Genomic DNA, 17236 nt, shown 5'->3' with positions numbered 1-17236 from the left:
CTCCTTCTCCTTCTCCTTCTCCTTCTCCTTCTCCTTCTCCTTCTCCTTCTCCTTCTCCTTCTCCTTCTCCTTCTCCTTCTCCTTCTCCTTCTCCTTCTCCTTCTCCTTCTCCTTCTCCTTCTCCTTCTCCTTCTCCTTCTCCTTCTCCTTCTCCTTCTCCTTCTCCTTCTCCTTCTCCTTCTCCTTCTCCTTCTCCTTCTCCTTCTCCTTCTCCTTCTCCTTCTCCTTCTCCTTCTCCTTCTCCTTCTCCTTCTCCTTCTTCTTCTTTTTCTCTTCTGATTGGGTGTTTTTTGCTTCCTCATATTCTAAATAGTTGATTTGATTATCATAATCCTCTACTGTTGAATCCCTGTAAATTAGTCTTTATTTCAGTTAGTGTATGCTTAATTTTTGACTGGTCCTTTTCATGTCTTTGATGTTCTCACTAAGGTTCTTGAATTCTCACTAAGATCCTTAGAAGTGCCACTAGGTCCCTTGAAGCCCTCATTTAGATCCTCCAGCAACCTTATAATCATTATTTTGAACTCTGTATCTAGTAGTTTGCTTGCTTCCATTTCATTTTGTTCTTTTTTCTGGAGATTTCTTCTGTTCTTTCACTTGTGACATGTTTCTTTGTCTCCACAGTTTGGCTGCTTCCCTGTGTTTGTTTCTATGTATTAAGTAAAGCTGCTATGTGTCCTGGAATTGGTAGAGTGGCCTTGTGTAGTAAGTGCCCTGTAGGGCCCAGTGGCTCAGCCTCTCTAGTCAGCTGAGCTGAGCACTCTAGGTACATCCCTGTGTGGGCTCTGTGCCCAGCCTTGTGGTAGTTGAGCCTTAATTGGTGTCACTGATAGGAATTGACCTCCAGGAAAAATGGCTGTGAGGACCAGCTGTAACTACAGTGTGCAGGAGACACTCCTATGGAGCTGGACTTGCTTTAGTGAGGCTTTGGTGCTCACTGAGTCTTCCCTTGGAGTGTCTCACTTGTGGATGTGTAGAGTTGTAATCTGGTATAGTCTGAAGCTGCCCACCAGGTGCACTGGCTCTGGGGCCTCCTGGGAGGTCCAAAGTCAGAACTGCCTCTTCTTCCCTCCCCCACTGCAGGACCTACAGAGCTATCTGCAGATGGCTGCTATTTGTATTGGGCTTGGAAGTGCCCAGCTGAGGCCAAGCTGTGAAGTAAGGCAGGCTGGTGCTAGTGCTGGGTCTTGGGCCTCTTTTTGATAGGTATGGGGCACGCTGACACCAGCTGCTGTTTGTTCGAGAGATTTTAGGAAAGCCTGAAGTCTGAGCCAGGATAGGCCATTCCTATGGAAAGCCACTGCAAATAGCTTGAGTGGGGATTGCAAATTGGGTAGGGCAGGGTCTCAGGGTTTCAGGACAGAGCAAATAGTGTGATCCAAGCTGATCGTAACTCAAATATGGCTGCCAGTCAGCTCTGGGACAGGGGAGGTCTCAGTACTGGACAATGACATCTGTGAGCGCCCTTATCTGGAAGAAATCTGTCCCTGAGTTCTTTCCATGATGCCAGACAATGCAGTTCCTCCCCTAATGTCCCAGATTTCTTTCAAGCTGCTGACCCAGCATTGGAGCCCAGAGGGTTCAAGTCTGAGTAAATCAGTATACCAGCCTTTGAAGAGGATCTGCCTGAGTTTCCAGCAGCCTTTGTGTCACTCAGCCACAATCCCTGCTGGTTTTTACAGCCCAAAGTTATGGAGACTTCTTTTCCCAGCTCTTGAACCCTGTGCTGGAGGATTAATGTCTTTTGATTGAAGCATTTAATTCATTTACATTTAAGGTCATTATTGATAGGTACTTATTTATTGCCATTTAATTATTTATACCTATGCTTCTATTTCTTTTTTCTTTCTTCTTCTTTTTAAAATTTTTTTAAATACTAGAGGCCCTTGCCGAAGCCGGTTTGGCTCAGTGGATAGAGCATCGGCCTGCGGACTGAAAGGTCCCAGGTTCGATTCCGGTCAAGGGCATGTGCCTGGGTTGCAGGCACATCTCCAGTGGGAGATGTGCAAGAGGCAGCTGGTCGATGTTTCTCTCTCATCGATGTTTCTAACTCTCTCTCTCCCTTCCTCTCTGTAAAAAATCAATAAAATATATTTAAATAAATAAATAAATAAATAAATAAATACTAGAGGCCCAGTGCATGAATTCATGCATGGGTGGGGTCCCTCTGGATGGCCTGTAAGGATTGTGCTGAAACCCACAGCCCAATGCTGCCTGCAGCTCCTACCTGCTGCTCCTGCTTATTCTGGCCCCACTGTGTCTGCCACGGGCTCACGCCCAATCATTCCTGATTGGGAGACGCTCATGCTGCCACAGCTGTGCTCACCAGCCATGAGCCCTGCGTCTGGTGCCCTCCCCAGGGGAGTGGCCTGCAGGATCGGGGTTAAACTGGCTCTCTGACATCCCCTGAGGGGTCCCGGATTGCGAGAGGGTGCAGGCCAGGCTGAGGGACCCCACTGGTGCACGATTGGGCCAGGGAGGGACAACAGGAGGGCTCCAGGGCATGTCTAGCCCATCTCATTTAGTCCTGATCAGCCAGACCCCAGCAGCAAGCTAACCTACACATCAGAGCATCTATCCCCTGGTGGTCAGTGGACATCATAGCGACTGGTCAACCAGTTCACTGTCTGCCCCCTGGTGGTCAGTGCATATCATAGCGAGTGGTTGAGCAGCCTTAGCATATCATTAGCATATTACGCTTTAATTGGTTGTTCGGTTGTTCTGCTGTTTGGTCTATTTGCATATTACCCTTTTTTATATAGGATATTTTATTGATTTATTAAAGCAGCCCCTTTAACATTTCTTGCAATACTGGTTTGATAGTCATAAACTCCATTATATTCTGAAATATATAATGGAGTTTAGTCTGAAAATCTCTTTATTTCAACTTCAATTTTAAATGATAGCTTCACTTGGTAGATCAGTCTTGGTTGTAGGTCCTTGTTCTTTATCTATTTGAATATTTTATGCCAATCCCTTCTGGCCTGAAGTGTTTCTGGTGAGAAATCAGCTGATAACCTTATGAGAGCTCCTTTTTAGGTAGCTAACTGTTTTTCTTTTGCTCCTTTTAAGATTGCCTCTTTGTCTTTAACCTTTGCCATTTTAATTATCATGTGTCTCTCAACTTCCTGAATTTGTGTGACTTTTTCCGTTACCAGTTTTGGAAAGTGTTTTTGCAATTATTTATTCAAACAGATTTTTTTTATCCTTGCTTACTTCATTCTTCTGTTATGTTTGATGTTGTTCGAAAGATCTCTTAGACTTCCCTCATTTTTTAAATTCTCTTTCATTTTATTTATTTATTTATTGTTCTGCTTGGTTGCTTACTGTTATCTTGTTCTCTAAATCACTGATTCAATCTTCTGTTTCATCTAACCTGATGTTTATTCCTTCCAGTATATTCTTCATTTCAGATATTGTATTCTATATTTTTTTTGTTTTATGGTAATTTTTTTAATGCTTACTATCTCTGTTTAAGTTCTCATTGAGATTATCCATTTTTCCCATAAGGTCCTTGAACATCCTTATAACCATTGTTTTAAACTGCATTTTGTATCTTGGTTGCTTCCATTTTATTTAATTATTTTGGGGGGGATTTCTCTTGTTATTTCATTTAAGGCAGTGATTCCCAAAGTGGGCGCTACCCCCCCCCCCCCCCCCGTAGGCGCTGCAGTGATGGGGGGGGGGGGGGCGGGCCGTGATGGCCACAGGTGCATTTGGGGGCGATGAGTAACTGCTATTAAAATTTTAAAAAAATTAATTTCCAGGGGCTGAGTAATATTTTTTCTGGAAAGGGGGCGGTAGGCCAAATAAGTTTGAGAACCACTGATTTAGGGCATTTTTTTTGTCTCCTATTTGTCTGCCTTTTTTGTTTTTTTGTTTGTTTGTCTCTGTATATTAGGTAGATCTTCTATGACTCCCAAGCTTGTTATGAGGGCTTTCTGATGTAGATGCCTTGTGGGTCACTTGAGCTAAGTACCTTGGGAATAATGCTTGTGTGCATTATGTGTCCCCTCCTGTTGTGGATGAGTTTTGAATGCTATTGTCGATTTGTGGGTAGCGTTAACCCTCAGACTGCCTGACTATAAGGATAGACCTCATTCATCATGTATGAGTCACTGTTCAGGGGCTGCCCCTTGAGGCAGAGTTGTTCCCAGCAGGGTCTGGTGTCTGCTGGTGCCCTCTTTAGCTTTGTCATTAGTGTGGCTTATTGGGTCTAGCTCTGGTATGGTTTGAAGCCCACCACTGGTTGTGTTGGTTCTAGGCACACTTGGCCAAGATTCTGGTGTAGGTTGATGTCAGACATTGTGTGTAACTGACCTCGGGCTACCCATCGGGAGCTACCATATAATTCACTGTTTGTTGCTATGTCTACAAGGCCTGTGTGTGTATGGGAGGGACTGAACTGTGTACAAGGATCTGCTTCCTGCAGTTCTGAGCTGGGGGAAGATCATTAAAATGTTTAAGGCCCCTTAAGTTTGGCATCCATTCTTCAGCTACTGCATTACCCCACGAGGCTGTCTGAACTTCCTCCAGAATCTTATGAAGAAAGACTGTAGAGCTGGCCATTCCCATCTGCCCCTTCCACATGACTCAAGTTCCATAGAGCAGGGGGACCAGGTTGGGAGAACAAGGCCAGTGGGTCCCCTACTTGTGGGCAGCATTGTCAGGCAATCAATAAGGAGCATGGCCCCTACTCTAGAGCCCTACCACTCAGCCTCTGCCAGAGTCTCCAACTCTAGCTACCCCAGGAGGAGTGTACCACAGGTTCAAGTAAGTGCATCCAGCTTTAACCACTGCAGGAGAAAAACTTAGCAGGATGAGGCCAGTGGGACGTGGGAGAACAGATCAAGGCAGTCATTTGTTGGGGGTGGTGCCAGCCTTTGGGAAGGGGACAAGGTGCATGACTCTCCTTAGTTCCACAGGCACACCATCAGAGACCCTGACAGGTGGCTTTGAGACAGAGGCACTTCAAAGGTTCCAGTACTGAGTGGCATTCCCTTTGCTTCAGGAACTGGGCACAGCAGTGCAAGACCAGTTTCACTTGGGACAAGGCAGTCTTTTTTGGGAGGGTAGAGCTGTCCCATCAAAGGGGAGTGAGCTGCAGATCTCCCCTTTACTATGCAGCTTTATCATAGACCCTGATGGGAAGCTTTGAGGGAGATGCACGGCAAAAGTTCCAGCTCTGAAGGGTGTTCTCTTTCCCCCTCTCACCCTCCCCGCCCCCCGCCCCCAGCCCCATGTAACTGAGCTCAGCAGGATGGGGCCAGTGGGACTTGGGAAACAGATCAAGGCAGTCTTCTGTTGGGGGTAATGACTGCTGAACCTGGGGGAAGGGGAAAAGATTGGCTCCCATTCCAAAGCCACACAGATCAATGACTGAGGGTTTACCTATAGTTTCTCCAGAAAAAGAGTGCACCACAGGTCCTTTTTCCTGGATTATAACTTGGCATGGTGATGTTGCCAGAATTTGGAGTACTGTGTTAGTGTTCTCCTCCAGCTGGTGCTATAAGAATAGGAGTGGCTGATCCTGGGAGATGGCCCCTGAGGGCAATGTGGGATGTTGAATCAGGCCCAGTACCTCAGTAGCTGACCCTCCACATCTCTCTCTGGATCTTCTCTTTATGACTCCCATATGGAATTAGTCCTTTTCCCTCTACCAGAACCCAAGAAGACTGCCTGAGAGCAAGCTCCTGTGGATTGAATCTTTAGCAGAGCACCTGGGATTCTAGCAGGCTCCCTTCTCTTCCCAGCAGATAGTAGTCCTGCTGATTTCCACTGCCAGATGCTATGCAGGCTCTTCTTCCCAGCCCTGATGCTCTGAGGTAGAGGTTCCAGCATGGGGTTGAGATCCCACTCTCCTCAGGGGGTACTTTTGCAGCTGAGATATCTGTCTAGCTTCTCAGTCACCACATCTAGTTACAGGAGCCAGATCTCTCTGCTTCTACATCTTTCTTACCATCTCTTTATAGTTTTTTATATAAATCCTTGAATATAATACTCTTGTTCAGCTGTCCTTCAGTTGGTCATTCAGGTTGATTGGTCTATAATTTAGCCATAAATTTGGTTTGGCACTAGGAGGAGGTGTGTGTAGCTTCCACTTACTCCGAAGCTGTCTTGGATCCTCAACAATAGCTATTGTCTGCCCTGTGTAGAGTTTGAATATTTTAAACTTTATATAAGTAAAATAATAAAAGAGGCTGTTTACTCCTCTAGCCAAGACTATTCAACTTAAAGATATGTTTACATTTGTAATTGCTGAAATGCACAAAATAAATTATTTTATCTCACTTTTAGTCAAAAGTATTAAATGTTGTAAAAATTAGTAAATTTATGGAGGAAACCAAGATGGCGGCATAGGTTAAAGCCAGAGTTTGCTGCCTCGAACAACCACTTCAAAAATACAACTAAAAGACGGAATGGACATCATTCAGAACCACAGGAAGGCTGGCTGAGTGGAAGTTCTACAACTAGGAGGAAAGAGGAAAGCATACCGAAAATCAGAAGAGGCCCAGTGCGGAGGTGAAATACTGAGGTGCGGAGGTACGCGGGCTGGTGGCTGAGGGCGCGGTTGTCTGTTTCAATCTGGAGGGAGCCTCAGACTCTGAGCTCCAGATCCGGGCGAGTCTCTAGGGACCCAGACTCAAACAGGAGAAGCAGGACTGTCTGGCTTCGGTCAGAACTCTCCGAGGTTTGCAGCGGTTGCTGGGACAGAGAGGCAGAGCCTCTGGGGACTGGACTGAGAGCAGCCATAACTGCTCGCTCCACCCGCCCGCCCTGTTGATCCCGTGGGACCCGCCCCGCCCAAGTCCCACACAGAGGCATTTGCCAATAGCCTCAGGCAAAGGCTAGATTAGCACCTCCCTAGAGGATAGTAGTTCTCCCACTGCAGACACAGCTGATTCACACAGCAAGTTGGCCTGGAAGTCAAGTAGTAATTACCTACAACAATCAAGGCTTAACTACAACAAGACTGCGCACAAAGACCAAGGGGGTGTACCAAGAATGTCTACCTCAGGTAATTAGGACACTTAACACAGAAAGCCACTCTATCGACACACCAAAGCATTAAAAAATGCCGAGACAAAGAAACAGGATACAAAGGACAGAACCGGAGGAAAGCAGGCTGATGGATATAGAATTCAAAACCACACTTTTGAGGTCTCTCAAGAGGCTTCTAGAGTCTGTCGATAAACTTGATGAGATGTACAAGAAATCTATTGAGACCCTCGATGGTGTGATAAAGGACCAACTAGAAACTAAGCATACACTGACTGAAATAAAGAATATTATACAGACTCCCAACAGCAGACCAGAGGAGCACAAGAATCAAGTCAAAGATTTGAAATGCGAAGAAGCAAAAAACACCCGACTGGAAAAGCAAAATGAAAAGAGAATCCGAAAATATGAAGATAGTGTAAGGAGCCTCTGGGACAGCTTCAAGCGTACCAACATCAGAATTATAGGGGTGCCAGAAGATGAGAGAGAGCAAGATATTGAAAACCTATTTGAAGAAATAATGACAGAAAACTTCCCCTACCTGGCGAAAGAAATAGACTTACAAGTCTAGGAAGTGCAGAGAACCCCAAACAAAAGGAATCCAAAGAGGACCACACCAAGACACATCATAATTAAAATGCCAAGAGCAAAAGACAAAGAGAGAATCTTAAAAGCAGCTAGAGAAAGAAACTCAGTTACCTACAAGGAAATACCCATACGACTGTCAGCTGATTTCTCAACAGAAATTATGCAGGCCAGAAGGGAGTGGCAAGAAATATTCAAAGTGATGAATGCCAAGAACCTACAACCAAGATTACATTATCCAGCAAAGCTATCATTCAGAATTGAAGGTCAGATAAAGAGCTTCACAGATAAGGAAAAGCTAAAGGAGTTCATCACCACCAAACCAGTATTATATGAAATGCTGAAAGGAATCCTTTAAGAAGAGGAGGAAGAAGAAAAAGGTAAAGATACAAATTATGAACAACAAATACACATCTATCAACAAGTGAATCTAAGAATCAAGCGAATAAGTAATCTGATGAACAGAATGAACTGGTGATTATAATGAATCAGGGACATAGAAAGGGAATGGACTGACTATTCTTGTGGGGGAAAGGGGTGTGGGAGATGCGGGAAGAGACTAGACAAAAATCATGCACCTATGGATGAGGACAGTGGGTGGGGAGTGAGGGCGGAGGGTGGGGTGGGAACTGGGATGAGGGAAGTTATGGGGGGAAAGAAGAGGAACAAATGTAATAATCTGAACAATAAAGATTTAATTTAAAAAATTAGTAAATTTATGAGGTTAAAAGTGACCCTCCACTTTGTACTTCATCATTTACAGATGAGGTGATGAAAGTCCAAATGAATCAAATTGCTCAAGATCAAATAGCTGATTAGTGGCTGTATCAAAACTAGAACATTTATCGTTGTCCCACAAATAAGCACTCTCTTCACACTGCTAAATAGATTTAGACTTGTGATCATTTTGGTTAAATCAATGGTTGATTTCTTGTCTTGATCTGTTTTTATTGTAATTTTTAAACTCAAGAATATCTAAAATTGTTGCCTCATTAAATATTCCTTGTATGCCTGTGTTCTTTGAAAGCAACGAAATATTCCCAGTGCCAGGTCCCATGTGCTCCAGAGGGTTTTCAGATCCATCAGGTTCCCCACATTAACAAGAGTGGGAAAAGGTAGTAGTTGTGTACCGCTTTGTGTTCAGAAAGATTCCTTTAGCTCAAGACCACCCTGGAAAAGCTACCACAGGGCCCTGAAACTGCAGCAGCGTATACTAAGTGAAGCCTGGACACAAAGAGGGAAAAAAGAGATAAGCTAGTGTCTTGAGTAGCATCATAGTGGCATCAACCAGCCCACATGCTGGTCAAGAAATCTGATTTGTGTTTGCTTTTTTTTGTTTGTTAATTTTTTTAATTTTTTATTTCTATTAATTTTGTTTTATTGCTTAAAATATTACAAAGAGTACTACATATGTCTCATTTTGTCCCGCTTGACCTTCCCCCGGAGCTCCTACCCCCCAGTGTCTTATGTCCATTGGTTATGCTTATATGCATGCATACAAGTCCTTTGGTTGATCTCTTAACCCCCTCCCCCAGCAACCCTCCCTGGCATTCCAGCCTTACAAGGTTGAGCCGGGCTGAGGCAGGGAGGCGAAATCTGATCTTTCTGTGAGGAGGAGCAGGGCTCGTCTGAATCCATGTATTCGTGCTGCTTGAGATCCGGTGTTCCTGGGTTCTTAGCTGGTCCCTGGGTGCCATGGTTGCAGGGTCTCTGGATGTATATGCTTCCGATAACAGCCACTCAAGATGGCGTGGTCTCCGCGGCTGAGCCTGCCGCTCCGGGAGAGATTTCAGCAGCAGTGGAGGCTGCCCGGTTAGGGGAGCCGGATCCAGCAGTCTCCAACAGTCCCCTGGATTATAGCTATTGCTCACCCACAAATTTACACTCTCAGTACATCCACACACACTCCTTTCGTTCTCTCATTCTCACACTGTCTTGCAGTTTGCCTTCCCATTGGCAGCCATCTTTTCTCCTCCTGTGTTTGCTTTTATAGCCAGGCCTGTGCTGGTGTTCTGGGGGTACAAAAATATTCAAGCAATATTTATTGGCTCCTGTTGTCAAGAAGCTTGTGATTTCTTGGGGAGAAAATACTCACACATCATACCAAGATATTTGTAAGTCATACAAGGAGAGAAAATTTCTGAGTCTCTGCCTCCCCTTTAGTCCTCTTTCCCAACTGTAGGTGTTACTAATTAATTGGTCATATTCCAAGACCTGGATCAGACACTTTACAAATATACATGGTCACATTGCTTCAAAGGGCAAGGACCCTGTGCCACCTTCTCTTGGTTGGAGATCACTAGGCTCAGCCTCTTCTTGCACATCCAGCTTTATCTTGCTTCTCCAGTGAGGGCTTCAGTATTTGGGAATGCTGTTTGTAGCTGTGGTCAGTTTTCTTTCTGATTGCAAGATTGGGATTTGGAGGAGAGTGGAACCTGAGCCTGAGCCTAAGCCTGAGCCTGGAGATTCAACCTGGGTTAGTAGAGAAGTCCAGCATTGGGGTGTGGGGTTCCAAGTGTAGATGGTAAGAACAGAGCATTTGGGTATCCTTCATTGGCTAGGATTCCTTGTGAGAGGACTTCTTTGTTAAGAGTCACAGTATTTTGTGTTTTACTAACCATCCATCTCCACCATCAACCCTCATATCAGTAAGAAAGTGATGGTAGTGTTCAAACAACCAAAAGACTGCTAGTTTTAGAACCATCAGGGTAGCAGATGCAATTCTGGACAAAACATCTTCAGCATTAGCTAAAGGCATCTGTATATATAAAAGGCTAATATGCGGTGTCCCCTTAGGAGTTCAACCAGGAGACCGGAAATTCGATTGCTTGCTATGATGTGTGCTGACCACCAGGGGGCGATGCAGAATGAAAGGAGGCTTCGGCTGGCAGCTGGAAGTCCTCAATCGGCCCTGATCACCAGCCAGGCCTAGAGACCCTACCCATGCATGCATTTTGTGCACCCAGCCTCTAGTAATAAGATATAATCAAATGCAGAATAAAGATCACAGAGAAGTTTCTGGAGTGAAACCTTCCTTTCAAAAAGGGACAATGTACCCTCCTGTTATTATCATAATTAGCTAGTTAATATTAATAATAGGAATGAAGCAAAGGGTCAGCTAGACATTATAAACATGGTCATCTGGGTAAAACAGCTACAGCTTCACACTCCCCAGGGATCCACTGGTTCATTCCCTACAAATCATTGGGGACTGGATTGAACACAGGGGCAGTGGACACATCCACAGTGAAGTCAGGTGACATAGGGAAGGTGCTTGCCTGTCAGTCTAGCCTGGGTGGGTCAATGGATTAGCTAGGGAGGGGGGACCCCATTAGAAGCTTACAAAAGTCTAGGAAGCTGATTAGCTATTTTGAATAAGCTTCTTGTTCCCCTCAAACCTGAGAATACATAATTCTAGGCAATCAAAGAAGTGCTTGTTTGCTTGTGCTCTTCTTGCTCCATGACCTGCACTCACCCATGTGTGCACCTGTTTTCCATAGCCCTGTAGCCTTAAGCAGTCCCATGGCCCATGGTCACACAGACCTTCAACTGGAAACATAAGTTAAGCTAGCCAGATGCTGGACTGGACTGTACTTTAAAAGAGCAGAAACTATGGGTAGTGGCCTTAGTTCTGGTCCCGCTGAAGACACAGTTGGACTTTTACCATGGCAGGACAGACAGAGATGGGACCAATAAAGCTTTTCATGAAACCCTATCCCCCTTTGAGGGCCTCAGGAAATTTTCTCGCGGTTCCCCAAGAACTCCATTTCTACCAATAACAGTTCAAGAAACTCTACCAACAAATGAATAATGGTTATCTGATACTGATGCGATTGAGTTGGGGGCAGAAATGCCATGAGGCCTGATGCAGCACAGCTGCCCATGTCTTGGGAAATGGTCCTCCGGATAGGCAGCAACTGGATTTAGAAGGAATCTGTTTAATTAAAGAACATTTGCTCTGAGAAAGCAAGATGCAAGACTACAAGTATAAGAAGAGAACAAAAACATTTTTGAGAGGGTTGAGGGATTTGTGATGTCCTGCCTGGCACCCCAGCACCTCTGACATCACTAAAGGTTTTCTCTCCATTGGGCCCTTGGACTGGACATCTTCATGCTTCCAAATTATGCCAGCTTTGGGGGCATGCGGGGCTGATAGGGAATGTGTTAAAGCAGATCCCTCAGTGAAGCAGGGATTTATTAAAATAACATTTGTGGGCAAATGAAGGAAAGGTTCTTCCCCAGGTTCTTTTCTCCATGATGAATTTGGAAGAACTCAAGCTGACATCACTGTGTGAAAATCAGCATAAAAAGAAATCCTATTGCTATAATGAAATGTAGAAGCTGTGTAGAACATGTAATTGTACTTTTAATTGTATCTGCATTTATGCAAAAACCTGTAATAGAATGTGAAAAATAACATCCTGGAATATTTTTGTTTCTAATAATTTTGTAGTTAATTCATTTATTTGGTGGCTGGGGTGAAAGGATAAAGAGAAGAATGGAAATGGAGTGAATTCAGGGAAAGGGAAGAACAATGAGTTGGGGGAGAAGAAAGGGCTGCCTAACAATTCCTTGTTACCAAATGATGATTAACAGTGATTAATCTGATTTTCCCATTAGTGTGGATGAAATAAAATGGCCAAGATAAACTTGTGTAAACTATTTCATATTTGAATTATATTGAATACTTGGATAATCTGTGGTTTTTTTTTAAACTGTATCTATTGGCTTAACACTTATCTTTTAAACAAAACCTTTCACCAGATAGAAAATTTTTTAGTTCCTTTTGTGTATTTTGATCACACATAATTATTTCCATGGGTATACACTTCATATCTCCCAAAAGACACTTTTCTTGGGGAGGGAGGAGCCATGCTTCAAATGTTTTCCCCATGTGCTTCCTTGTGCAGTAGATGTTGAGTGAGCATTTGCCGAGAGCCTGATATTTGCAAAGTCTGGCTCATTTTCAAGGCTATTCATTTTAATGGTACTGACAGAAAACCAAATCTTCAGATTCCAATTATGTATTTCAAATCTTGACTTCATTTTAATGTTGAGTTGGTCCGATATCTTATTTTCTCTACTATAGATAGTAATTAACTAACTCATACAAATGTTTTAAAGAATAATGACTAAATGAGATTTGGCAACCAAACATGAGTACAAAAATATATCTCTAAATTAAGGTAAAATTAATGAAGATTGATAAAATATACTAGCTAGTTGTGATGTGGAAATTATGAGGGTTATTAGTTACACTAGAGGCCTGGTGCACAAAATTTGTACACAGCAGGGTCGCTAGGCCTGGCCAGCGATCAGGGCCGATCAGGGCCTTCCTTCATTCCACACCACCCTCTGGTGGTCAGTGCATGTTATAGCAAGCAGTCGAACTTCTGGTCGGTCAAGCTCCCAAGGGAACAATTTGCATATTAGCCTTTTATTATATAGGATTTTAAGTTCTTGTATACATATTTTTGTAAACAAATTTCATGTGGCTAAATGGAAAATGATTTGGATAAAATAGATGGAATTTTGTGTGTAATTCTGAGTTATAAGAGAAATTTAAAAATTTTGAAGACATGATAGAAATCACTAAGACTATAAAGTTCTTAGCCTCTTGCACTCTGCTTAAAAAGAGTAGGTACTAACATTGTTTGGACTTTTAAGTAATCAATTTTTGATTAGACAATACATGTGCAAGGTAAAAACATTCAACAAAACTAAGTCTTTCTTCTATTCTTGTCTCCTAGACCCTAATTTCTTTCCTTGAAAAAACTTCTCTGTTCCTTGCATTTTATCAGAGACATTCTGTGTGACTACAAGTAAATTTTATTTCTAAATATTTCTTTCCAATTTTATGACATGAATGTTGGTATACTCACAGAGAGTCCTACACTTTGCTTTTTTTCACTTACCAATATGTCTGGAGATTGTTTCATGTCTATACATGTGGATCTATCTCATTATGGATGGAAGGAACATAATTGGTTAGGCCAATATCCTCAGCTCAGCACATTTAAGGTTGTTATAAAATAAAGATCATTTTCAGGGGGTATGTCTTTTTCAGAGCAGATTCAGGCTTTTGATGTGCCATATAAATTATTGCTGGAAATTCATGCCTAAAAATCACACTCAAACTCTCCATTATAGCATCAACAATTATATTCCTAGGGTCCTGCATCTTCATGCTTCAATTTAGACTGGGTATTATTCAGTCTATCTGTACTACCATCAGCCTTGAACTTTAACTTGAAACTCTCCTACTTTTGAATTTCTCCTTTTTGTGGTCTTCAGTAGCCATGTATGGAAGAGTTTGTAGAAGTTAACATTTTTTGAGTCTTTGAATGTCTGACTATATCTTTATTCTGTTCTCATAATAAATTTGATAATTTGGTTATAGGTATCTAGGTTAAAAATATTTTCCCATAATATTTTAGGCATTAATCCAGTATCAATTATTTCTATTGAGAATTCTATTTTTTTTCTTCAAATGTAACCTATTGCTTAGATCTAAATGCTATTAGGAATCTCCATTTTTTGTTTTCTGACCTGTCATGATAATGTGCCTTGTTTTCTCTTTTGTCATGCTGTTCATTTATTTAGGTTATTCATTTTAATCTGGAGAATTGTATCCTTTGGTTCTGGAAGTATTCTTGTATTATTTTTTGATAATTTTGATCCATCTCATTTTTTTTTATCCTTTTTGCTCGTTCTGGCACTCACATTTCCTGAAAATTTGGCCACCTGGCTTCAAACCTTATTTTTGTCTTATTTATTTTATTTTCTTGTATTGGATGTAAGTACTACAAGGGCAGAGTTTTCTTTCAGTTTTGTTCACTTTGTATTTCCACTTTCTAGAACAGTACTTAGAACATGGCAACTACTCAATTGAATAATCTCTTTCTGTTCTATATCTAGTAGATTTCTTCAACTTTATCTTCCAACCATCTATTGGATTTTTAAGATATCTTCTAATTTTTAATTTTCAAGAATTATTTTTTGTGTTCTGATTTGTATTTACTATAATACATTGTTATTATTTTGTTAATGCAATATAATCCTCTGTATTTCTCTGAGGACATTAGTGTTTTTTAAGTTTTCTTTTAGCTTCTGCATTATCTCTGTTTTATTTAGTTTCATTTTTTTCTTTGTTTATTTTGGCATCTTTCTCATGTTTGGCCTTTTTATTGATATCTCCTGCAGACTTGGATGGGTTTACTATGGAGTAATAGAGGGGAGCTGGATATTTCATTGGGGAAATTCCACAAAGCAGAATGTGGAGGTATTTTCTTTGTGGCTATTCAATTTCCACAGAAATTTCTGGGCAACCAGAGAGCTGTCTTTGCCAGGAGCTGCCAGGGGTCTGACCATGCCCTGGGCATGGTTTGAATAAGCAGTCAGTTTTCAGTTGCATAGTGCACTTCTCATTTACTTTTCTAGGAGGAAAAAAACCCCTCAAACTTTCTGCCCAGGTGTGAATTGGGGAAGCATGTGGATGTTAGTGTCATGGGCAGAGGATGGAGTAGGGGCTTCAACACTGCTCTCTCCTGTTTTGGATGCCTCCATTTTCTGAGTTTGTCTGGGGCTCTGCTGAACAAGATGACTTATTTCTAAGTAGATAGCTAACTGCATGCCCTTTGGGTTGTTATGGTTTCCACTGCTTTACCAAGGCAGGTTTCACTTTTCCATCCAGGATGCAAGTAAACATTTTTGAACTTTTTCATCCACTGATGTCCTCTCTCCTGCTTTGTTATCATTCTCATTTTTAAAAAATTCACTGTACTAGAATTTTCAGAAAGTAAAGAATAAGCTCCTATAATCTTTACCTGACAGAAAGCTTACATCCTGAGACATGTGTCATTAGTCAATTTTATTGTTGTGCAAAAATCACAGAGTGCAATTATTCAAACCTTGATGGTATAGCGTACTACAAACCTAGGCTATATGCTACATCTATTGCTCCTAGGCTACAAGCCTGTATAGCATGTTACTGCATTGAATACCATAGACAATAACAGCACAATGGTAAGTATTTGTGTATCTAAATGTATCTAAGCATAAAAAACCTACAGTTAAACTGAGGTATAAAAGATGAAAATGGTACACCTGTATAGGAAACTTACCATAAATGGAACTTACCATAAATAGGAGTGGGTATAGGCCAGTCAGTAAGTGGTGAGAGAATATTAAGACCTAGGACATTACTGTACACTGCTACAGACTTTATCAGCACTGTACACTTGGGATACACTAAGTTTATACAAAGATATTTTTTCTTCAATAATAAATTAATATTCCCTTACTGTAATGTTTTTACTTTATAAACTTATCATTTTTAAAACTATTTTATTCTTTTGTGATAACATTAGCTTAAAATACAAACACATTGTATAGTTGCACAAAAATACTTTTTAAATCCTTACTTAATAAGCTTTTTTCTATTTTTATTTATTTATTTATTTTCTTTCTTTTTCTTTTTTTCATTGTTTAAAGTCTTACATGTAGTATTACATATGTCTCCTTTTTCCCCCATTGACCTCTCCCCTGCCACCCCCACCCCTCAGCACATGCCCTGACAGCCCCTGCCCCCACCCCCCGCAGTATCTGTGTTCATTGGTTATGCTTATATGCATGCATACAAGTCCTCTGGTTGATCACTTACCGGCCCCCACCTTCCCTCCCTTGCCTTCCCACTGAAGTTTGATAGTATGTTCAATGCTTCGGTATCTATTTTTGTTCATCAGTTTATGTTGTTCATTATATTCCACAAATGAATGAGATCATGTGATATTTACCTTTCCCTGACTTATTTTGTTTAGCATAAGGCTCTCCAGGTCCATCCATGCTGTTGAGAATGGTAAGAGTTCTTTCTTTTTTACATCCATTGTGTAGATGTACCACAGGTTTTTTTAATTCACTCATCTGCTGATGGGCACTTAGGCTGTTTCCAACTCTTAGCTATTGTAAATTGTGCTGCTATGAACATAGGGGTGCATATGTCCTTTCTGATGGGTGTTTCTGGCTTCTTGGGATATATTCCTAGAAGTGGGATCACTGGGTCAAATTGGATTTCTATTTTTAACTTTTTGAGGCAACTCCATAATGTTTTCCACAGTGGCTGCATCAATCAGCATTCCTACCAGCAGTGCACGAGGGTTCCTTTTTCTCCACATCCTCGCCAGCACTTGACATTTGTTGATTTGTTGATGATAGACATTCTGACAGGTGTGCGATGGTATCTCAATGGAAGAATAAACTGTTATGACAAAATTTCCAGGCAGCGGGAAGACATACAGCCAGGCACTCAGAAAATTCAGAAAATGCATTTTATTGCAGGAGCATTGGTGCCATGGCTCAGGGGAACTTGTTTCCAAAGCTGAGCCCTGATTGCAGCAGCCTCTGATCTTATAAAGGGCACTAAGGTCTTTGTTCCCAGTTCCTGGGCTTTTGCAGGCTTTTGCAGCTCCCCCTATGATGGTGGTAAGGGGACATGAGACTAATGCTCAAAGGCCCCTGCAAGATAAGCATTGGAAACCGTTTTTTCAAGGTTAGGGTACAAGCGGGAAGGGGGTTGGGATGAGGAATGCAGCTACGTGCAGGCAAGGGTGTCCACAGATGTCAGCTATTGTCCTTTAGTCATCAGGAGATGAGA

The sequence above is a fragment of the Myotis yumanensis genome, unplaced genomic scaffold, assembly GCF_028538775.1.
Source record: "Myotis yumanensis isolate MYYU_CA2020_CCGP unplaced genomic scaffold, mMyoYum1.0.hap1 SCAF_1, whole genome shotgun sequence".
Taxonomy (NCBI): Eukaryota; Metazoa; Chordata; class Mammalia; order Chiroptera; family Vespertilionidae; genus Myotis; species Myotis yumanensis.
This window is presented reverse-complemented; position numbering follows the sequence as displayed.